At 52.1% G+C, this 22,339-nt stretch overlaps 1 long non-coding RNA gene across 1 annotated transcript; it reads left to right on the top strand.

The window, feature by feature from the left end:
• Window positions 1-13,312: 13,312 nt before the first annotated feature.
• Window positions 13,313-15,323, top strand: LOC128819070 (uncharacterized). Its single transcript, XR_008440636.1, has 3 exons — window positions 13,313-13,527; window positions 14,937-15,122; window positions 15,240-15,323. It is a non-coding gene; the product is annotated as an uncharacterized LOC128819070 (long non-coding RNA).
• The last annotated feature ends 7,016 nt before the right edge of the window (window positions 15,324-22,339 follow it).

Here is a 22,339-nt window from a genome sequence, read left to right as displayed (position 1 = left end):
TTGGGCTGGGGTGGGGAGAACCCCCATAAAGGAAGGTGGAACAAGTGGCCGGGAGGTTCACGTTGTGCTTCAATGTCTATTTATTCCTTCCAGATTGGAATGAATAATTCCAGATTAATGGCCCATGGCCCAGCCCTCACTGCCAGGTGATCCATGGAAAACTTCACTCCAGCTCAGCAGCTGGGCACGGATTAAAAGGGCTCATGCCACATTACAATAATATTTAATTACTAACAGCAAGTGAACTGCCCAGCTGAGGCTGAGGGATCTGCTGGGGCAGACAGGAGTGGAGGGGAGCACAAACCTTCTCCTGGAATCAGCTCATTCCAAGGAGAGAAGTGAAGATAAAATAAGGAGGAGGAGTCCCTGTGTGGAGGAGGCTGTGATGGATGTGAGGGGACCCTGGGAGCGTCCAGCCCCAGGCCAGGGCAGTCGGTCACTGGCCTCTCACAGCCGTGGCAGCGTCACTTGGACTGAAACGTTTGGGCAGAGCGGATGGAAGGGCAGCAGGAAGAGGAGAGAAACTGTGCCCTGGGCAGACATTGGGGGTGACTGATGCTTTTGGGGACAAACAGGGGACAAAGAGGAGACCTGCTGCTCCTGGTGGCACTCCCAGCACACGGTGGGGAACAGGGAACCAGCCCCTCCCTGGGACTCCTGCCCTGGCAAATTCCAGAGGCAGCGGCTCCCAAAGCAGCAGATCCTAGTGCTGGGGACAGACCTCTGTGTGGGGACAGACCTTTGTGGTGGGACAGACATCCCAGGAGCTCCACTGAGCCCACAGCACCACTCCCCAGAGGATCACATCCCTGCCTCCCGTCCCTTTGAGGGGAGAAGCATTCCTAGCGTTTTCCAGGGACATTCCCCAGAGTTGTCCCTGGGGGAGAGCTGGGGTGGAACATTTCCAGTTCATCAGCCACGGCCGGGGATGGGAACAGCAGGGGGGTGACCCAAGGCCACCATCTGTGCTGGCACTGGGGTCTGCGGCACCCCAGGGAGCCCTGGGGCTACTCCAGCTCGGCAGGGACAGCTTGGGATAGAGAGGGGACAGTTTGGGATGGGAGGGACAGCTTGGGATGGGAAGGAACAGTTTGGGATGGGAAGGACAGCTTGGGATGGGAGGGGACAGTTTGGAATAGAGGGGACAGTTTGGGATGGCAGGGGACAGCTTGGGATGGGAGGGGACAGTTTGGGATGGGAGAAGACAGTTTGGGATGGGAGGGACAGTTTGGGAAGGGAGGGACAGTTTGGGATGGGAGGGGACAGTTTGGGATGGGAGGGGACAGTTTGGGATGGAGGGACAGTTTGGGATGGGAGGGGACAGTTTGGGAAGGGAGGGACAGTTAGGGATGGGAAGGAACAGTTTGGGATGGAGGGACAGTTTGGGATGGGAGGGGACAGTTTGGGATGGGAGGGGACAGTTTGGGATGGAGGGACAGTTTGGGATGGGAGGGGACAGTTTGGGATGGGAGGGGACAGTTTGGGATGGGAGGGGACAGTTTGGGATGGAGGGACAGCTTGGCCTCCCTCTGCCGGGGCTGGGGAGCCCCGGGGCACTCCGGGATGTAGCCGAGCTCCTCAGGGCAGGATTGGGGTGTTTGCCATGGGCACCCCGAGGGACGGACCTGGCTGCAGCTGCACCTTCGGGAGGGGCAGCTCTGCGGTGGATGGAAGGGCTTTTCCCGCTGTGCCGAGCCCCGAGGGACCCATCAGGGCTGGATGTAAAAGCCCCCGAGTGGTTCCTGCGTTGGAATAAGCGACAACAACGCTCCAGCTGGGAGCGCTGGGGTCTGACCCTGCTGTTTGTTCAAATTCCTGGGGTTTTCCCCTTGGTTTCCTGAGCAAAGGAGGTTCTGTGGTGGTTCTGGGTCCGCAGGTCACTGTCCCCAAGGCTGGCAGGGGACAAGGGGCTCAGGGACTGCCTGGTTCCTACAGCCCCTGGGACAGAGGGGAGAAGGAAGGGGGAGAGATCCTATGTGTATCTTCTTTCCTTTCTTTTCCTTAAATAAATAATTTTCCCCTAATTAACACACTGCCTCAAATGCCAGAATATCCCCAAACTTTGGCAAGGGGACAGAAACTCAGGAAACAAAATAAATTTCTTCAGCAGTGACACATTTCCTGAGCTATGCCGAGATGCAGAGCTCTGTTTTTCTATTGCTGATCTTAATTACAAACACAAAAGTCAATCCCTGACATGTACGACAGCAGGAAACCATGAAAATCCTCAAATCACAACAAAAATTATCAGCTCTGTTGCAAAAATGTTTCGGAATTGTTTTTTAAAGGAAAACCTTCATTTATAGGCTGACTATTTATTTTTTTTCCGTATAAAAATTAAATCTACGCAGGTCTTGGGAGGTATCAGGGTGTGATGGGAGATGCCCAAAGGTCCACCCTGAGAGTTTTTCCAAGTGCTCTCCTTGTCTCTGCCAGGCAGAGCCCCTCTGAGCACAGCTCTGCTCTGGGGTCTCTCGGCCCTTCCAGCCTGGAATTAGGCAGGCTGTGTCTGCTGGGCTCAGAGGGGCACAAGGTCCTTGGGAAGGCCCAGCCAGTGCCTCTGATTGCAGGACGTGAGGGAAGGCAGCAGAAAGAGCAATCCTGGCTCTTCCTCCCTCTTGTGCCACAGGCCCTGGAGCCCCGGGGCTGCTGGAGGAAGGATCCAGCATTCCTCCTGGGTGTGCCAGGGAGGAATGGGATCCCCAGCAGGGTCAGCTGCTCCCGCTGTCCTGGGGGAGCAATCCCTGCTCTCCGAGGTCTGTCCCACCCCAGGTACCAGCCTTGCTGCTGAATCACGGAATCAGGGAATGTTCTGAGCTGGGAGCGATAAAGGATCATGGATCCAACCCTGGCCCTGCCCAGACCCCCAGAAACCCCACCCTGGGCATCCCTGGAGCTCTGGCAGCCTCGGGGCCGTGCCCATTCCCTGGGGAGCCTGGGCAGTGCCAGCACCTCTGGGGGAAGAACCTTTCCCTGAGCTGCAGCCTGAGCTGCCCTGGCCCAGCAGAGCTGGAGGCTCTGGACATCCCAGCCTTCAATCCCAGTTGCAGGGATGGACGTTCCCACTGGGATCAGCCTTCCCAGCACCTCGGCCATGCTCCTCCCAAGGATCCAGCATTTCCCTGGAAGGCTGTGAAGTCTCTTTACAGATGATTCCCCCAAAATCTGACGCCTGTGAAGCAACTTCAGCGCATCGACTGCTTGGAGCTGGCTCAGCTGAAGGGAACTCGCTTGCAGGGATAACTGAGGATGGCTCCCTGCCCAGTCCCAACAAAAGATGGATTTTGTAAAGCCAGCTCAAATGATGCCATTCATTAGGAGAACTACAAAGCAGAACATTTTAAAGTTAATTGGTTCTGCAATTAAAAGATACACAGAACATGTGATGCAATTAATTTTACATAAACATGGTCAGGAATTAAAGGCAGAAGAACTTGGTAACTTCTTCAGATGGAGCATCTGTTTGTTCCCAGCAGCAGCAGCAGCTCCTCTGCATTCCAAACAGGAGCCAGGGAATCGCTCCCACCCCACTGCAGCTGGAATCACTCCGGGTTTTTCCAGAGGCTGAGCTGGTTTGGAAAGGATTCAGCTGGAAGCAGGAAGGGTTGGTTTGGGAAGGCAGCAGGAGATGGAGCAGATCTGGGCGCTGGGAAGGAGGAACCAGCGGGGTTTGGTGGTCAGTGCAGCAGGGTTGGTGGTCAGTCAGCAGTGTTGATGGTCAGTCAGCAGGGTTGGTGGTCAGTCCAGCAGGGTTGGTGGTCAGTCCAGCAGTGGGGTGGTCAGTGCAGCAGGGTTGGTGGTCAGTCAGCAGTGTTGGTGGTCAGTCCAGCAGGGTTGGTGGTCAGTCCAGCAGGGTCGGTGGTCAGTGCAGCAGGGTTGATGGTCAGTGCAGCAGGGTTGGTGGTCAGCAGGGTTGGTGGTCAGTCAGCAGGGTTGGTGGTCAGTCAGCAGGGTTGGAGGTCAGTCAGCAGGGTTGGTGGTCAGTGCAGCAGGGTTGGTGGTCAGTGCAGCAGGGTTGTGGTCAGTCAGCAGGGTTGGAGGTCAGTGCAGCAGGGTTGGTGGTCAGTCAGCAGGGTTGGTGGTCAGTCAGCAGGGTTGGTGGTCAGTCCAGCAGGGTTGGTGGTCAGTGCAGCAGGGTTGGTGGTCAGTCCAGCAGGGTTGGTGGTCAGTCAGCTGGCTCGTTCCGCTGGGGGCGGTGCACTTTACTGAGGTGTAATATGGTACATAGAGTACGGTATTTCTGACAACCCCCCCTTTAAACCCCTTTTACCATAACCAAACTAACAGTGCATGCTCAACAATTATCAACCATTTTACAATAGTTTCTAACCTATTTTTAACACAAGGAATGGGAATGCACAAGGATCGGGAATGCAACAAGGAGCAGGAAGGTCCCAGGTTGAGAAGCAAGATGCATTCCATTACCATCCCTGTGGCAATTATCTTCTGTTAATTGGGCAGTTTTTCCTTATCTCTTCCACAACCAATCCTCCCTCAGGGGAGACATCTGCTGTTAATGGGCTATTGAATGTCACTGGTGACTGATAAAAGTTACATCCTATTGTGGGATGCTCCGCCCAGAGGGAGGAGCCAAGCATTCCTACCTGGATACAATCTGAGGTTTTGGGACACCAGATCAGCCTTTCCACTCGTTCCCAAGAGGAACAGCTGGGGTTTTCCACTGGAGCTTCAGAGGAAGGCTGCACCCTCCTACAGGATCACTGCTCCCACAGAACCACATCTGCCGCTCCAGGAGGAATGCAGCCACTCCAATTTGGACGGCCACCAACACGCTGGCCAAAGGGGTGTCAGGGTGTTCTGACTCTGTCAGTGGTTCTCCTTTTGTGTTATTGCATGGATTTTGTTTTCTTTTCCCTTTTCCTAATAAATTGTATTTCTGACTTGGAGTCTCTCACTGGTTTTGCTTTTAAACCAGAACAATCGGGAATGCACCAGGAGCAGGAATGCACAAGGATGGGGAATGCACCAGGAGCAAGAATGCTGCAGTCCCATGGGCTCTGGAGCTTTACAACATAACAGTTTAAAAAGATATAAAATTAATCAGGCCAAGCAGCACTTGCCAGCTGTGGTCTCTGAAACTCTCTCAGTTATTGAGCCAGGCCGTGTTCATCTCTCAAGAGCTCGTGGGCCGTTTTCATTTCTTGCTTTGTTTTGTTTTGTTTTGCCTTTCACTTCAGTGAAATAGAAAAAAATATTAGGTTTTTAATCTTTCATTCTGCATTCAGTGGGGTGTCAAGAAAAGCTTCACAAAGAGGTGATGCAAAAATCCATCCATGCAGAAGGAGCAGGAGAGCAGGGAGGGAGATGGAGCCAAAGGGTTGGAAGGGTGAGAAAACCCCTCTCCCCTCCCTCTGGATGTGGCAGGCAGGGATCAGGGATCCACAGGCTCCTTCTCCCTCTGTGCAGGAAGGATCTGAGCACCCCAACCCCAGCCCTGGGTGCCACAGCCCTGCTGGTGCTGAGGGAATCACGGAATGGGTTGGGTTGGAAGGGACCTTAAATCCCATGGGCATGAAATTCCACTGTCCCAATTTGCCCCAAGCCCCGCCCAACCTAGCCTTGAACAATTGTTTTGTTTAGTAACAAAAGAATTTATTCTTTCATCTGATTCTTTCAAGATTTATCATTTAAGGAAAGATCCCAAAGCCAGTCATTGTTGTTTTTTGGGTGTTTGTAACTGAAAATAAAATCTCTTTTCAGAGGAAATCTGGGAGGTTTTTTGGGTTTTTTTGGTTTTTTTTTTTTTTTTTTTTTTTTTTTTTTTTTTTCCAGAGAAAAATCATATTTTTCACTGGTTTGGGTAGAAAGTTACTGCTTTGCAGCAGTACCAGTGCCTTGATTCAGCTCCCAGTGACAGCAGCTCCTCAATTGGATCCCAAAACTCCTGGTTCGAAGTGAAAGCTCCAGATGCTTTCCTCGGAGTGAGAAATAAATTCTCTGAGTTAAAAACCAGCACCACCCCCACCCAGGGCACCCGTTGGAAAAGATTTCATGATGAATTTGCTGGAAACTTCTTTCCTTGCAGAACAAGAGGTGTCTGAGGGAGACAGCTTCAACTCTGCTGAGCCCAAGAGCCAACTGCAGCCGTGTGGGGCCAGTGGAAATGAGAACATGAAAGATTTATGCACCCAGAAAGTGCTGCAGAAGGAGAAAATGAACTTTTTAAGAGGGTGGCAAAACTCCTTAAATGCACCTGACTGAAAATGAAGGTGCTAATGAAGAGTTCTTGCCTGTGGTCTTGTTATAGCTCCGGGCAGTTTTCCCTTTCTCCTTCTCCCCCTCCTCCTCCCCCTCTTTCCCCCTCCCTGCTCTTGCTTTTATTTAAGAGGCTTCCCTTGAAGGAACATAAATCTGTCCGTTTTTGCTCTGAATTCACAGGACAGGAAAGAATTAATTCTTCAGTCATTGTCTCTTTGACTCAGTCTTTAATTTCCCTTCCACGACAGTGGTGCCTGATAAAATTTCCTTTTCTATGCTCCAGCGGGAAGATGGAATCCTTGATGGGTGAATTCTGGATTCTTTCAAAGCCTTTTGTGGTTCTACTGGGGGTTCCAGCAGGTGAGGAGAGCTTGGGTCCCCAAATTCCATGGAATTAGATGTTTTCCTTCCCTCCAGCCTCCAGGGAAGGGCTCCCTGGCTGGGGCCTGGAAGCTTCAGGTCCTGTAGGGAAATGATTCCAGGAGAATTTTCTCTTTTCATCTTCCTAAAAGAGAGAGAAGAGCACCCAGGCAGAGCCCAGGCTGCTCCAGGACCAGCCTGGCTCGACACTTCCAGGAAGAGGATTAAAAAATTCAGGAAAAAATGGGTCTAATTCCAAACCCCAAGGATTTCAACATAAAAATCCAACCCAAAAATCCCAAGTCTGGCTGAGAGAAAGAACAACCCACTCCTGGCTTAGCTGGGCAATACTGTTCCTGATTGGAATTAAATATGAAATTTAATTAGAATGAAATACAGAATTTAATATATGTAATAAATATCTGAAATGTCACTGTTGTCCCCTTGCTTTTGAATGCAGCTTTCTTGGGGTTTGAGCTCCTTCCTGCTTTTTCACCTCAGATACTCCAAGCAAAGGAAAGCAAAGCCCCTGGAAGTGTCTGACCCTGCAGTTCAGCTCAGCTCTGGTTTCTGGCCTCCTGAACCCCCTAAATAACCAGGAAAGCTGGCAAATCCCAAAGCTGGCAAATCCCAAAGCTGACAAATCCCAAAACTGACAAACCCCAAAGCTGGTAAACTTCAGAGCTGGGAAACCTCAGGACTGGCAAATCCCAGGACTGGCAAACCCCAGGACTGGCAAATCCCAGAGCTGGCAAATCCCAGAGCTGGCAAATCCCAGGACTGGCAAATCCCAGGACTGGCAAACCCCAGGGCTGGCAAACTCCAAAGCTGGCAAACTCCAAAGCTGGCAAACCCCAGGACTGGCAAACCCCAGAGCTGGCAAATCCCAGGACTGGCAAACCCCAGAGCTGGCAAACCCCAGGACTGGCAAACCCCAGAGCTGGCAAATCCCAGGACTGGCAAACCCCAGGGCTGGCAAATCCCAGGACTGGCAAATCCCAGGACTGGCTAACGCCAGGACTGGCAAACCCCAAAGCTGGCAAACCCCAGGACTGGCAAACCCCAGAGCTGGCAAATCCCAGGACTGGCAAACCCCAGGGCTGGCAAACCCCAGGACTGGCAAATCCCAGAGCTGGCAAATCCCAGAGCTGGCAAATCCCGGGACTGGCAAACCCCAAAGCTGGCAAACCCCAAAACTAGCAAATCCCAGGACTGGCAAATCCCAGGACTGGCAAACCCCAGGACTGGCAAACGCCAGGACTGGCAAATCCCAGGACTGGGGTTCAGTCCTGGCAGAGTCTGGGATTTCCTGCAGGAGCACTTCGTGCACAGTGAGTTCCCTTCCCACTGAATCAGCGCCTTGGATTAATTAACTGTGAATTGATTGTGCAGGACATTAATTGAGATTTAAAACACATCCATGGAGGTGCCCGTGTGATTAACTCCAAAAAACAGAGGCAATAAACCTGGAGTTAATCCAAGAACCTGGTGGGGGGTTTGGAGCTTTCCCCCGCCCCTGCGCGATCCCAATCAATTAACATCCCCTGGGACAATCAATTAGCACCCCTGAGATGATCGCGCCGGGTTCCAGGAGTCGCTGTGTCCCTGCTGGCTCTGCCTTGGAGAGGTTTCACCCTTTCCCCCTCCATCCTCAGCTCCCTGCATCTCCTGCTCCCACTGCTGCTCTTTGATCTCCAGAATTTCAGAACCTTCAGCTCTTTCATCACAGAGAGCACCAGGCTGGGAGCGGGCACAGTTTGATTATCACACCCAGGCCTGGCCTTCAAACAAATCAATTCTGTTTCTCAGCCTGCCTGGAGACAATAAATGAGTTTTTATTTATTAAAATAAAAATAAACCTGAGGTTTTTCTGTTTGCCAGGTGGCCCCACGTGGGCAGGGCTGAGGAAGGGAAGCTCCTGGCACACAGAGCACTCTGAGGCTGCTTTTTGATGAAAAGGCCACTGTTATTTTTTTTTTTTAAATCAATATCTAACATGAAAGTCCCCCTTTGAAATGAAATTGTACGTGTGGCCCTTTGGGGCTAATTATCAGCTGCTCATCTGGATGTTATCTTTTTGGAGAAGCGAGAAAGGAGAAAATGCTAAGTCAAGGCAGTGGATTAAAAATATCCACATCATTTATTTGCCAGAGAGACGAGGGTTTGAAGTCTGCTTAATGAACATAAACCCTCCTGCCTCTCTGTTAAGGACCACTGCTTTTAGCAGAGTCAGGTGCACTTATTGCTGATCAGAAAAATGGGTTTCCCAGCCCAAAATAGTTCTAAGAATCTTCAAGGTGCTCCTACTTTGAAGGAGAAAAAAAGCTAAAATCTTTCCATTTTTATGACTCCATCCTCCAGAATCACAGTGTGGATGGAGAACATGGAGCGTTCCCTAAATACACAATTCCAACATTTGTTGATGGAAATGAGTATTTCCAGCAATCAGTTGTATTGAAATAAGGAATATAAAATATCCCCACTGTCAGCACTGCACTCCAAGGCAGCACTTGGGTTTCAGGTAAATGATGATGCCTGGGCTCTTTTCTGAAAACACAGACTATTTCATGGGGTTAATTAACTGTAATTGTGTTCAGGTGCTGCTGCAGAACTGGTGAAACGCTGCACACCAAAAAAAAACCCGAAAGGAAACTGGATTTTGGAAAGGAACCTTAAACCAGGGATGTGTCCTTTATCTTGTGGGAAGTTCTGGGACTCCAAGAGATCCCTCCACAGGGAGAGGCTGCAGGCAGGAGTTTGGTGCTGTGGGTTGTGCCCAGACTGTGAAATCCTCACCTGATGGGCTGGGGCTGTGATCCTGCTTCTGGAAGGGCTCTGGCTGGCCAGAATTCCATGGGTTTATCCATAGAAATGGACCTGTTCACAACCCTTAGCTCGGGGAGAAAGCTCCTCTTTAGCAGGCACAAACTAACCCAAAGCACACAAACACAGGATTTCCTCCCACTGAGTTACAGATCCGTTCTCTGACCTCTCCCAGGTGCCAGGTTGCTCTTTGAGCAGGAACAATTCCAAAGCCTGCTCGCTCTCCCGGCCCATCTCCCTGTTTTAACCCTTCCCAGCCTCCCTGCTCCATCCCTGGCTTGCTGTGGGTGCTGTCTCTCCAAACCCGCAGCTCCACCGAGCTCAGCCCATCCCTGTCTCACCACCAGCCCAGCCCCTGCCGGGCTGCTCAGAGTCCACCCCGGGCTGGGAGCAGGCAGGAACAGCTCTGCCCACACAAACTGGGCATTTCCAAAGCCAGCAGCAAGGCCCGAACTGGCTGAAACCTCTGCGCTCTTAAATCCTTGGTCTCCCGTTAAAATCAATATGGAATCGTCTCAATGTATCAATCAAGATGATCAATTAATCCCCCCTGAGATGATCACCTGGGGTGCTAACTGATCATTTCAGGGTGTGTTAATTGATCTGGGATCCTGCAGGGGTAGGGGAAAGCTCCAAACCCCCCACCAGGTTCTTGGATTAACTCCAGGTTTATTGCCTCTGTTATTTGGAGTAAATTACCTGGGCACCTCCATGGATTTGTTTTAAATATCAATTAATATCCTGCACAATCAATTCACAGTTTATTAATTATACTGGATTTTGAGTTTCCTGTCCCAGCATTGTTTTGACACCTGATTCCCCACAGGCAGGAGCTTGTCCTTAAGCAGGGGACACAAACCAGAGCAGATTCCCTTCAGGAACCGGAGCCACATTTTTGTGACACAGTTCTTGCTTTCCAGCCTTTCTGCATCTTCCTGTAAAGTTTCTCCCTTCCCAATGTTATATTTATTCTACTTATCCAGAAATATGAAACCCCTTAAAAAATGGGGGCTGGGGAATGGCGCTCACAGCAGCACAGCCCAGGTCTGTGAGATTTGAACTCAATCTCAGGGAACTCTGGTTCTGCAGGAGCTGTTCCCAGATCTTGCGTCTGGGGAGCTTTCCTGGTGGAACTGGGGCAGCCACGTGAGGGAGCAGTCATCCCAAAACATTTGGCCTTGGAACTTGAGGAGGTTGGAGATGGAACTTTGGGGTTGGAACTTGAAGAAATTGGAGATGGAACTTTGGGGTTGGAACTTGAGGAGGTTGGAGATGGAACTTTGGGGTTGGAACTTGAAGAAATTGGAGATGGAACTTTGGGGTTGGAACTTGAGGAGGTTGGAGATGGAACTTTGGGGTTGGAACTTGAAGAAATTGGAGATGGAACTTTGGGGTTGGAACTTGAGGAGGTTGGAGATGGAACTTTGGGGTTGGAACTTGAAGAAATTGGAGATGGAACTTTGGGGTTGGAACTTGAGGAGGTTGGAGATGGAACTTTGGGGTTGGAACTTGAAGAAATTGGAGATGGAACTTTGGGGTTGGAACTTGAGGAGGTTGGAGATGGAACTTTGGGGTTGGAACTTGAGGAGGTTGGAGATGGAACTTTGGGGCTGGAACTTGAAGAAACTGGAGATGGAACTTTAGGGTTGGAACTTGAGGAGGTCTGTTGAAAATCCCCTGATTACTCCAGACCGGCACAGAAGTTGCTCATATTTTTTCCAAGATGGTGTAAAAGGAATGAGAATCCTTCATTTCCTCACTCCTGAGCCAGGGAAAAGGTGGAAATCAGTCAAATCTCTCTCCAGGAACGGTTTGAAGTTGGTGGCTTGGATTTGCAGATTTATTTCTCGCTCTCCTCGGCTGCGTTGAGATTTGCTGGATTTGCATATCAGGGGAGATTATTTTTCCTGCCTCAGCCTCGGAGGAGCGGGCAGGTGTGGAGCAATCAAACCCCATTGAGCTGGAAATGCTCAGGAAGCTGCTCTGGCCCAGCAGCTTCCTCCTCTTCCTTCCCAGCTATTTTTATTTCTCTACAAATCCCTGCCACTGCGCTGAGCACTCGCTTGTCCAACTCTGCAGCTGGGCAAGGGTGGCCTTTTGCTTTTCGGAGTGCTCTGACACCCTCAGGAGGAACTTCAGCCCCTTGGCTTGGCTTTATTGCTCCTCTGGAGTGCAAGGCCAGGCCTAGTGGCCTTCAGGATCCATGGGAAGAGCTTTTTATAGCAGGTTTTAAATAACTGGGAGCAGTCTTTGTACTCCTGGGAGGATCGACACCAACAGCAAACACTGCATGAAAATAGAGTGGGAAAGGCAAGGACAGACTGGCAGAGAAAGGGAATCACTCCTGCCTTCCCTGACATTGTCAAGAGGGGCTATTAATCACTTCATAATTGGTTAAAAAGAAGGGCTCTTCAGCTTTTAAAAACCTCCCTTCATGGCTGTTGATTTCCACAGGTAAAAAAGGCCAAATTAAAAGAGGCAGCAAGAACAGGGCCCCACTCCAGGGGAACCTGGGGCTGCTCCAGCCCTGAGGCCACCAGGAACAGCAGCAGAAACCCCTGGAGCTGGCACAGGAGCCTCATTAGGGGGTGATGGATGGGCAAGGATTGAGCACAAGTGGTTCTGTGCAGCAGCAAGGTCCCCAGCCAGCAGCCAGGGCTGAGCTCTGCTCATCCAGGGACAGACACTGATGGCCAGGAGGGAGGGAGAGACGGGGCAGGTGAGAGGATTCCAGCCCAGAGCCCCATTCCTGACTGCAGCACTGCTGGGCGGGAGCTGGGGCAGCAGAGCGGGCCAGGCCTGGCTCAGAGCTGCTGGAGCCTTCAGAGATAGAGGAGATAAAGGGAGCAGCACCTCAGGCTGGGAGTGCTGGTGAGCAGAAATGGCTCAGAGTGTGGAGGGTCCTAGCAGAGACACGGAAAACTTCCCTCAAAGACTCTGGGGGAAGTCAATTCCCTTGGGAAAGTGAGGCAGCTCCTGATGGAGGAGGAGGAGGGAGGAATGCAACACACCCCCGAGTCCAGGCTTGCACCCCTCACAGGGGGTTGGGTCATGCAGAGTTCCCTGGGATGTGCAGAGCCCCGAGGTCCCCCGTGGCAGAGAGGGGGAGCAGCACAAGGCCCAGCAGGTCCCTGCTGACCTGGCAGGATCCAGCAAAGCCTTTCCTTCCGAAACGTTTTGGTCCCCAGGACACCAAATCACCCCCGGTTACACCCCCTGTGCCCCTCCCTGAGGGAGGGACCTTGCACACTGAAATGCCCATGAAAGCTTGAGGGAATTGGAATTTTGTTATTGGAATAACCCCCTTATTGCCTTATTCCAAAGCTCCCTGGGTTTGCAGCAGGTCATGAAACTGAATTTTGCTCTTTCCACCTGTTTAAAACCAGAGGACTGGGTGGCACTGAACTGAACAGGGGTAATGCCTTTATTAGTGCTCAGCTCTTTATTAAAAGGATCAGCTGGGCAGGGGGCTCGACGCGGAGCTCATCCCCGCGGTTGTAGCTTTCCCAGGTGGCCAAAAGGGAAGGAGGCGTGCAGAGTCTGTCACTGAAGTCCAGAGCAGCAGCTGTCCCCGCTCCTTCCCTGGTGGCAACACCAGGAAATTCCATCTCTTTGTCTCCGCTTCCCACAGCCTAACCTAGTCTATTCTTTTGTAGGTGATGGTGATGGGCAAAAGTCGATCAGGGGATGTGTTTCCCTCTTCCTCAGCTAGGGCATTTGTCTAGCCCCCTCTACTGTGTTTAGTTCTTTATTTAGGGGTGTCTTTATCCCCTAAAAATACTCCCATGATCCCAAGGGTTTTTTTTTAGTGGCAGTGTGGGTGGGGGAGGCCGGTTATCTCCAGGTAGTTTAGAGAAAACGAGCAGAGCAATTAGCTAATTAACATTTCAATATCGGGACTCAGCTAGAGTCAGCAGTTGTTCCGGTGTTGCCATGGGAACTGGGAAGGCCCTGCCCGGGAGTACCTGGAACTTTGTTCATTACAGCACCACTGCAGGAACTCATTTTACCTTTCCAGTCTTCAGCGGCTTTTCCAGCAGCAGGGCACAGGACAAACCAGTCCACCTCCACTCCCTGACAGCAGCACTCCTCTCCCTGGATAAAGCTCATCCAGAGCTCCTCTCTGTGAGTGTTCCTGCCCTGAAAGCTCATCCTGAGCATTGTCAGCTCTCTGTGGTAGTTAAAAGCCAAACAATGCTGTCCCCAGCCTGTCCATCCATCATCCAGCTCTCCCCACAGAAACCAGAGCGAAACAATCCGTTAATATCCACGGAATGATTCTTTTCCCTTTGCCAGCAGTGGCTCTGGCTGAGCGACATCATCCCCAGGGGGCTCAGCCCCAGGTTTTAGGGATCCCAGCAGGATTCCCCAGCACTTGGTGCTGCTCTGTGTCCTCCCAGCAGCACAGGAGATGCTCTGGAGGTGTTCCAGCTCTGGAAAAGCACTCCAGGAGGATTCCAAGAGGATTCCAGGAGCTCTGCTGAGGCTGTGGATGTTCTCGGTCACTGCACTATGGGATGTGGTCCCGAACTGGGAGATAACCCTCACCCCATTGCTCCTCATTTCCATGCAAATCCATTCCCCCGAGTTCCCTTCCTTTCCCAGAGCTGTCAGAGAAATAAAGCCAGGCCCTGTTTGCACTTCCCATCGCTGGGGTGACGGGGAGGCAACAGCTCATTTTCCTAACGAGCTCATCAGTGTAAAACAGCAGCGGGGAGATGGCAAAGCTCTCAGAAACTGAGCTCATCTGCCAGGATTTTATATTTTATTTGCTTGTGCCACCTCAGCCCAGAGCTGCTGGTGGATGGTGCCAGGCACTCAGAGCTCAGCCTGCTCTAGGAAGGCCTGGAGTGGCACAGGAGAGGCTCTGATGGGCTCCTGTGTGCAGGTTCAGCACTGCCGGGGTGGAACCTGCCCGGGGCCCTTCATTGTGCAGGGATTGACCAGCTGCTGGGATTGACGGCGTGCCTGCAGCTCCTGGAAAGCAGGGGACAAACCCAGGGCCTGCCTCTGGCTGGGTGTGAATAAAAGGCTCCATTAAGGAGCCCTCTCGGCCCTTCAGCTCACACAAACCCACACTTTGCCCTCAGAGGGGATGGAATCGACAGCAATTCCTGGCTGCCCGTGAGGATGGGGACAAAGCTGTGGCTGCTCCAGGTTCCTCCCTGTGAGCCCCCTGGGATCGGGAGGACACAGCTGAGCCAGCTGGGGCAGGGAGCAGTGGAGTTTGGTTTATTCTGGCTGAGGAGCAGTGGAGTTTGGTTTATTCTGGCTGAGGAGCAGTGGAGTTTGGTTTATTCTGGCGGAGGTTTTGCTGGTTTGGGGTCAGAGTTCCAGGAGAGCTTTGCAGAGGAAGAGGAGCAGCTCCAGGAGCAGGAGCAGCCCTGGCTGTGCTGGGTCTCAAGTTTTTAAAGGTTATAGAGTTGATAAGTTAAACGCATTGTTGCCAGCTTTATTATCCAATTACCTATTGTTAACAGTTTTATTCTCTAATTACCTGTTGTTGTCTGTTGTTAATTACCTGTTATTAACAGTTAGAAATCCCCCTTCGTTGGGCCGGGTCTCACCCCTGCTGCTTCCTGGGAAATGGCACCCGCGCCTGTCGGGAGGAAGTGACATCGGCGGTTGTATGCAAATGCAGAAACACCCCAAGTCCAACAAAGAAAACCCCTAAAACAACGAGCTTCCACAAAATCGAGCAACCCAAGTGACTTCGAAGGGTGAGCAACTGCGTCTGGTGTCTACTGGGACCTTTTCAATTTCTCGCTGTAGCTTAGGGAGATGGCGGCTGGAGTAAGGACCGCAAGTCACAACCCAGACTCTGGAATTTCCTGCAGCTCCTGTGAGGACGGAATCCCCGGCTCTGCCTGCGTGCAAAGTGGACAAAGCTGCGCTCCTCCTCCTCCTTCTCCTCCTCCTCCTCCTCCTCCTCTTCCTCCTCCGTGCCACTCCCGGAAGCAGCGGCGGCGCGTGCCCGAGCTGGTCACTTTTAATAAAGGCATTAAAAGGAGCACAGTCACCTGCCCATCCGTTTCAACAGACACTAAAATCACATTAAATTGTGTGTGTGGGGTCCACAGAGCACAAACCCAACCCCGCAGAGCCCTCAGGGACCACGAGGAGCAGCAAGTGTGAGTCCCATCGCTTTGTCACCATCAACACTGGCTCCGGGCATGGCTGAGCTCTGTCCTCACCCCCATGTCCCTTGGGATCTGTCCAGAGGGATGAAGGTTCCATCCTCAGGAGCTCACCCCTCCCAGGCAGCACAGCTCAGGTGTTGGACTCTGGCTGGGCTTTATAAAGGCCATAAAACAAAAAGGTTAACGTGGCCAAGTTCATAAATTCAGCAGTCAGGGATTAGAACGTTCCTGTTCATCTCCTCTTTATGGAAAATTTACATCCAAAGGTTTGGGTTTGCCCTTGCACAGAGTCTCTGAGGCAGGTGTGGAAAAACTGAACCTCAGCAGTCAGGGCGGCTGTAGAAAGCTCTGGGACAGGCTGGGCTGTCAGGAGCTTTAGAACAATTCCTAATTTCTGTGTTACACAGCGGAGTCTGTTCCCAGCAGCCTGAAATGGCCCCTCCTGAACCGGGAGCCAGGGCTCTGTCACCTCATCAGGATCATGACCCCTTATCTTGCAATGCCACCTTTACCTGCTGAGATGGGGCAGCAGAGCCCGGCTGGGGTCACCCAGAGCAGTGGGGCAGGGTTCAGGGGGATCTCAGGCTGTGAGGAACCTGATCTGGGGCTAAACCGAGCCATTCTCCCCCCAGGCCAGGGCAGCACCCATCTGCCTGCAGGATTCAGGATTTTGCTGCAGTTCTGGGGCCATTTGCTGCTCGTTTGTGCTCCCTGTGCTCCTGAACCAGTTCCAGCTGCTTGATAATATAATAGCTGTTTGCCACTATTTTACCAGTTATTAGCTATTTTATTAGTTATTAGTTTTTAATTATTGGTTTCGTTTTTAGTTTTTAGCTATTCTATTTTTATTAGTAATTGGTTAATTTTAATTAGTTATTAGCTATTTTATAGTTGTTTCCTGCGGTTCTCTGCAGAGCAGAACTCCTGAGTGGTCCCATAACAGTGCAAAATTCCCAGCTGGAACTGCAGAACTTCCCCAGACTGAGAAACTGTTCCAGCTCCACGTCCAGGACTGTTCCTGGTGCTCATCACGGACAAGGCACCCAAATTCTGAGGAGGAAAAGCTTCTTGACCCCTGGGCAGGCGTCAGCTGTCTCCCTTCCTGCCGTCCCAGGTGTCCCAGGTGTTATCCACCGTGAGGGATTGACCTCCCACCCCCAGGACCCCTCGGAATTACAGCGGATTTACACTGAAAGGAAATGCCGATCAAAAGTTAACAAGATTATTTGAGAAAAGAAATAATTTATCCCATTTTCCAGGCACGTTGGTGTCCCTCTGCCCTCTCTGCCCACTCCCATTGTTTTTATTTTCTACTGTCGCTGTAAATATTTTATCTGGAGCCCAGATTAGTTCAGTGCCATTTACTGCTGCCGTTCCCATCTCCAGGAGAACAAACCCTGCTGGTTTAATGCCACCTGCGGCCGGTGACGGATGGCTCTGTCCCTGATCTCTGGTGTTTGGTGTTTTTATGAGGCTGCCTCCTCTGTTTTCTCTCCATTTACGGCCTCGCTAACGCGGGGAAGGAGCAGAGCAGGCGTCCATCACCTGCCAAGGGCAGAGCTGGGTGCAGAGCTGGCCTGGCAGGAGGGCTGAGCTCCCAGGGGACAGCAGGGACAGCGCTGGCACTGCCAGGGGACGGCAGCTGCCCCTGGAAACCGTGTCCTGCGCCTGGCACTCGGGGTCACTCCGCGGGGTTTGACAGTCTCCCCGTGTCCAGATCTCTCCTGACAGTGCTGATGAAGTCAAGGAGAGGACCAAAGCCTGCCTTAAAGACTTGTTTTAACAAGAGCTGGGCCCAAAGGGCAGCTCTGTGCCAGGGCTCTGTCACCTCATCAGGATCATGACCCCTTATCTTGTAATGCCACCTTTACCTGCTGAGATGGGGCAGCAGAGCCCGGCTGGGGTCACCCAGAGCAGTGGGGCAGGGTTCAGGGGGATCTCAGGCTGTGAGGAACCTGATCTGGGGCTAAACCGAGCCATTCTCCCCCCAGGCCAGGGCAGCACCCTTCTGCCCGCAGGATTCAGGATTTTGCTGCAGTTCTGGGGCCATTTGCTGCTCGTTTGTGCTCCCTGTGTGTCACACACTCTGTCACTGCCACACACCGAGCTTGGGGGGGATCTCAGCAGCACTGGGAAGGTGCAGAGCTCCTGTTTGAGCTCCTTTATCCTACACAAGACCAGGGGGTTTAAAGTCCTGCAGGCTCTCCTTGCCCATCACACCCAGAGTGGATTTTATGTGAAGAAATCAGCTACGAAACTTCACCTCACAAAGTTCTTCCCGTGCTCCAAACAAAGCCAAACATTAACCTGGATAAAATGACAGCCAGGTGAGGCACAGAATAGCCTGAGGTGGTCCAGGACATTAGGAGCAGGACGGGCTGGGAGTGGTGTCCTCAGGAGTCAGCAGAGCACAAAGACTTTTGGTTGGAAAGTTAAATGTTCCTGGGAAGGACTGATTTAGAATGAGTGAGGTGGTTGGGCAGATGGGTCGGTAATTTTAGAACTGCAATTGTGATTAAAAGCACTTTGGCACCCAAAGCTGGGAAGCAGCTCCCTGATGGTGATTAATTCACACCACGGGCTCGGGGCAGTGCGGGGACTGAACTCCTGCTCAGTTCTTATCAAGTGAAATGTATCCAGCGTAATCTGATAGGTCCTGAAAGGTTAATGTAAGCTAAATCAATGCTGTCTCCATCCCGATAAGGCGTGGGGAATTGTCCTTGAGTGTGCAGGAGGCTGGGGATGAGGGTAATAAAGGCTTTCATCTCCTGCTGAGCCCTGCCAAGTCCATTGCAGTGCAGGAGGGGTTGATAAGGGCACTGATTTATCAGCCAGCAGACAGAACACCGAGTTTGCTGCTAAAACATTCCATCTCCCTGCTTTAGTACTCTCTTAATAAACATTTTAAACACCAAAACACCTTTCAGACAGCCAAAGAAGGGGAATACAAGAGGCTGGAGTGGCACTGGCCCGGTCAAGTGTCCAGGTTCTGAGCACTGGGACTGCCTCAGGGGTGGGGGAGGATCTGGAAACCTCAGCTGGTGAAATGGTGTTAGAAACCGGTTCTGTTGGAATAAGGAGCTACATGGAAGCAGAGTTCTGGTGTGAGTTTAAACTTCCAGCACTTGGTTAAATCCCAGGGATCAAGGAGAGTTCCAAGCTCTCTCAAAGCCATGGGACATAAGGGGCTGTTTAGCTTCCACTCGTATCTTTAAAAATACCTCTTGAAATTAATGGCTAAACTTAAAGCCTTGGCTTAAACACTTTTCTGTGAGCTGAGAGGGGCTGAGAGCAGGAGAGGCAGGGGAGGGAGCTCCAAGTCTGCCCTGTCCCCAGCACAAATAAATAATTGATGGCTCTAATTCACGCTGGCTGTGCACTGCCGGACATCCTCTGTGATATTCATGTCCTGCAACAGGGAACATGTCAGGATCAGGCTGGAAGCAGGCAGCAGGAGGGCTCGGGATCACACAGGCTCAAATCCCAGCTCTGCCAGCCCTGAGGCACAGAGGATTTTCCTGTGCTGCCTTTCCCAGCCTTGTCCAGCTCCAGCTCCCTGCAGAGCCCAGCCCCAGCAGCTCACAGACACTCTGATGCCACCACGATCTGCTGAGAAGCACAAAATGTGCAGATTCGACAGAGTTTGTGGCTAATTCTGAGCCTTACAAAGCCCAGCCCGTGCTCAATGCCAGACCAGCCCCCTGCCAGCTTCTGAGGTGGATTTGCCTCCATCCAGGCAGGGGGGGCTTGGAGCTGCACTCAGCATTGACTCAGAGCATTATTGTTACAGTTGATTAATACCTGAGCACTCTAAAGAGATAAATTATGATTATGCACACACAGGCACTCTATCCACAGACAGCAGATCCATTTTCCTCCAACGAGCTGCCAATTACTGGGTATTTCTACATTATGTTTACACAGCCTTTTATAATCAACACTCCAACCACTTTAGGTATTAAGTGCTCCAAACTATTGATTTGATTAATTCAGCGGCTTCAGAAAATCACCCTGCTCTGCTTTTCTTGCCCTTCTGATGTGCAGCATCCCCCCCTCCATCTGCGGGGATCTTCCCTGGTTTGAGCACACAGATCCAGGAGGGTTCCCAGGCGCCCCAGAGGAGCAGGGCTCACCTCCTTCAAAGTGTCTGCAGGAAAAGACCCCTAAAACGAGGAGGGCAGGGATGGATGGGTGCTGCCCTGATTTTTAAAAGTGTTTTCTTTTATAGTTCTTTTGAAAGTCTTAAATTTCTCATAAAAATTCTTCAGCCTTCTAATCTGTTTACGTATTTCTACTGGAGTTCTCACACACTGTTCATGTAAATAATGATTGTTTTACATTCTTTGAAGGGAGAATTGATGGACTCTTGGTTTGACCAGTGTGGCTGGAGAGGTGGTCATTCCATCCTCCAATCCACAGTCACCTCTAGAATTCTATAAATACCAGATACTCAAATAAAACACTCTCTTTTTTAACCTTTAAACTTACCAAGCGTTTGTGTACTCACTTCGTGTCCAGTAACAACAGATGGGATATTGGGAAGGAATTGTTCCCCGGGAGGGTGGGGAGGGGCTGGGATGGAATTCCCAGAGCAGCTGTGGCTGCCCCTGAGCCTGTTGGGAAAAGGGCAGTGGCAATGCCCTGGAGGCATGCACCATAGGCCCCGGGGGTCCCCCGTAGGTTAGGGGGAGACAGAAGGCTTCCCCCATGGTGCTCCGCAGCACTGGGCTAATTTACCCCAGTTCTCTACTCCCCACTTGTGGGAGGGGTTCCTGCTCTCCCTTGGGAGGCAGCAACAGGCTAGAAAAGGTTGCCAATCAGCTGCTGCCCTCCACCCCAGTTGAGCTGTCCATCAATGTTTAGCATACTCCCCGGTTCCAGAAAGTTCAGTTATTCTGTTGTCCCCATTGGCTCCTGTTAGAATACCACTCCTCCTCTGTACCCCGATTGGTTCTCTGTATGTCACCCCACTCTGTCTCCCCCCTTTACCCGTTGCCCGTTGGTTGTTTTGTACCCTAACCACTCCTACTCCTTTGCCCTTAATACCCAGCCCCGCCTTCCCTTGGGGCTCCCGGAGTTTGCTCCCTCCTAGAGCGCTTGTGTCCCTCGTCTCCTCCTCCTGTTCCTGCGACTCTCCTACAATAAAGCCTCTAGGAATACAGCCACTCCGGAGTCCTCTCGTCCGTACAGTGGAGCTATCCGGGTCCCGCCACCTCCTCCCCGCGGACCGGTCAGCCGAGGGTTTTCCCCCGGACAGGCTGGGCACCCGGGTGAAGCCCGGAGGACTTGTAATTTAATACACCCACTGGCCCCTTGGCCGTCCCTACCCCTTTTACCCCTATATGGTCTCGTTCTAGAATATTCCCCTCTCCCGGTTTCCCCGTTGGTTAATGTAACCCTGCCTGTGCACCCTGGCACTCCCTGTTGGCTCCTGCCCTTTGTACCGCCCCATAGCCCTCAGTTGGTCGGCTCTGATGCTTTGCTCCACCCCCTCTCTGGCATATTTATACCCACTGTCCATTGCCTTCCGTGCCTGGACCCCTCGGTGCTGCACCCCAATAAACCCTGGCTGGAACCCCGGAGGGAAGATCCTCCCGTGTCCCCGCTGGCTGCGGCGTGCTGGAGTGTGCGATGTCGTGTGCCTGCCCAAACGCTCTCCCTGCGGGGAAGGCAGCGGCCCTGAGCCCCTCACCTCACCGCTGCACCCCTGGATCCCTGGCAGTGCCCAAGGCCAGGCTGGACACTGGGGCTGGGAGCACCTGGGACAGCGGGAGGTGTCCCTGGGGCGGAACAGGATGAGCTTTATTGTCCCTTCCATCCCAAACCATTCCAGGATTCCGTGACTGCCTCCACCTCTCCAGGCTGTGCTGAGTCGAGTGCTTTCCCAGCACAGGATGAGTTTTTTTTGTTAAATCCACGAGATTCCCTCTTGCAGCCCCATGAAACCGAGTGGATCCGCAATTCCAAAGGCTGACCTGGAGCCACCTGCAGATTTAAGTGCTGCAATAATCCCCAGTTTCTGATGCCTTGTGGGGCAACGAGGAGCCCTGGGATTTACCCCGGGGAAGTGTTGGGTTTTTGGTGCCTTTGGCTCGCTTCCGTGGATCAGAAGCTCTGGGATTTTGCTGGCTTTAAATGCAAATTAACTCCTTTGTCTCCCATCTCATTCCTAGGCCAGATGTCCAGAAATGGGGGCATTTCTGCCTCCAGTTCCCACCGTGCCCAGCACAACTGTCCCAGGTGCTTCCCCTCACTCTCATTATTTCTCAGAACAATTAACACCAATCTGCTCCTCCCAGCTCTGGCTGCCCCCCCCCTTGTCAGGCACCCCAATTCCTGTACCCCGTGCTCTTCCCATGGTTCCACAGCCCTGGGGTCTGGCTCGGGGGACAAGAGGCAGAAAGTCCCATCCCAGGCGCTCAGGGTGAGGGATGAAGGGCAGCCAGACCCCAGAGCATTCTTAGGAGAGAACAGTAAATAACCAAGGCACTGCTCATGCAGGGTAATGGGTTTTTATCACCAGCTGAAGGAACGGGGGCTCAGGGAGCCAGGGAACAGCTCCCAAAGCCTGGTGACATCCAGTGTCTGCTGAAAAATGAGGCAGGGGAGGAGCAGGGACAGCCCTGGGAGAGATGGATGGTGCAGGTGCTGCTTTACTGCCCCAGCTCTGGGAGAGGGATGATGAAAAATCATCCCAGCAAACGGGAGCTCAATCGTGAATGAATCAATAGTGTGGGGAACTGCAGAGCAGCGGGAGAGGAGCCCTGCCCAGCTCCTTCCCACCCTCAGCCCCTGGA

This window comes from Vidua macroura, chromosome 25 (genome assembly GCF_024509145.1).
Source record: "Vidua macroura isolate BioBank_ID:100142 chromosome 25, ASM2450914v1, whole genome shotgun sequence".
Classification (NCBI taxonomy): domain Eukaryota; kingdom Metazoa; phylum Chordata; class Aves; order Passeriformes; family Viduidae; genus Vidua; species Vidua macroura.
Note: the sequence above shows the minus strand (reverse complement) of the source record. Positions and strands in the feature narration are given on the sequence as shown.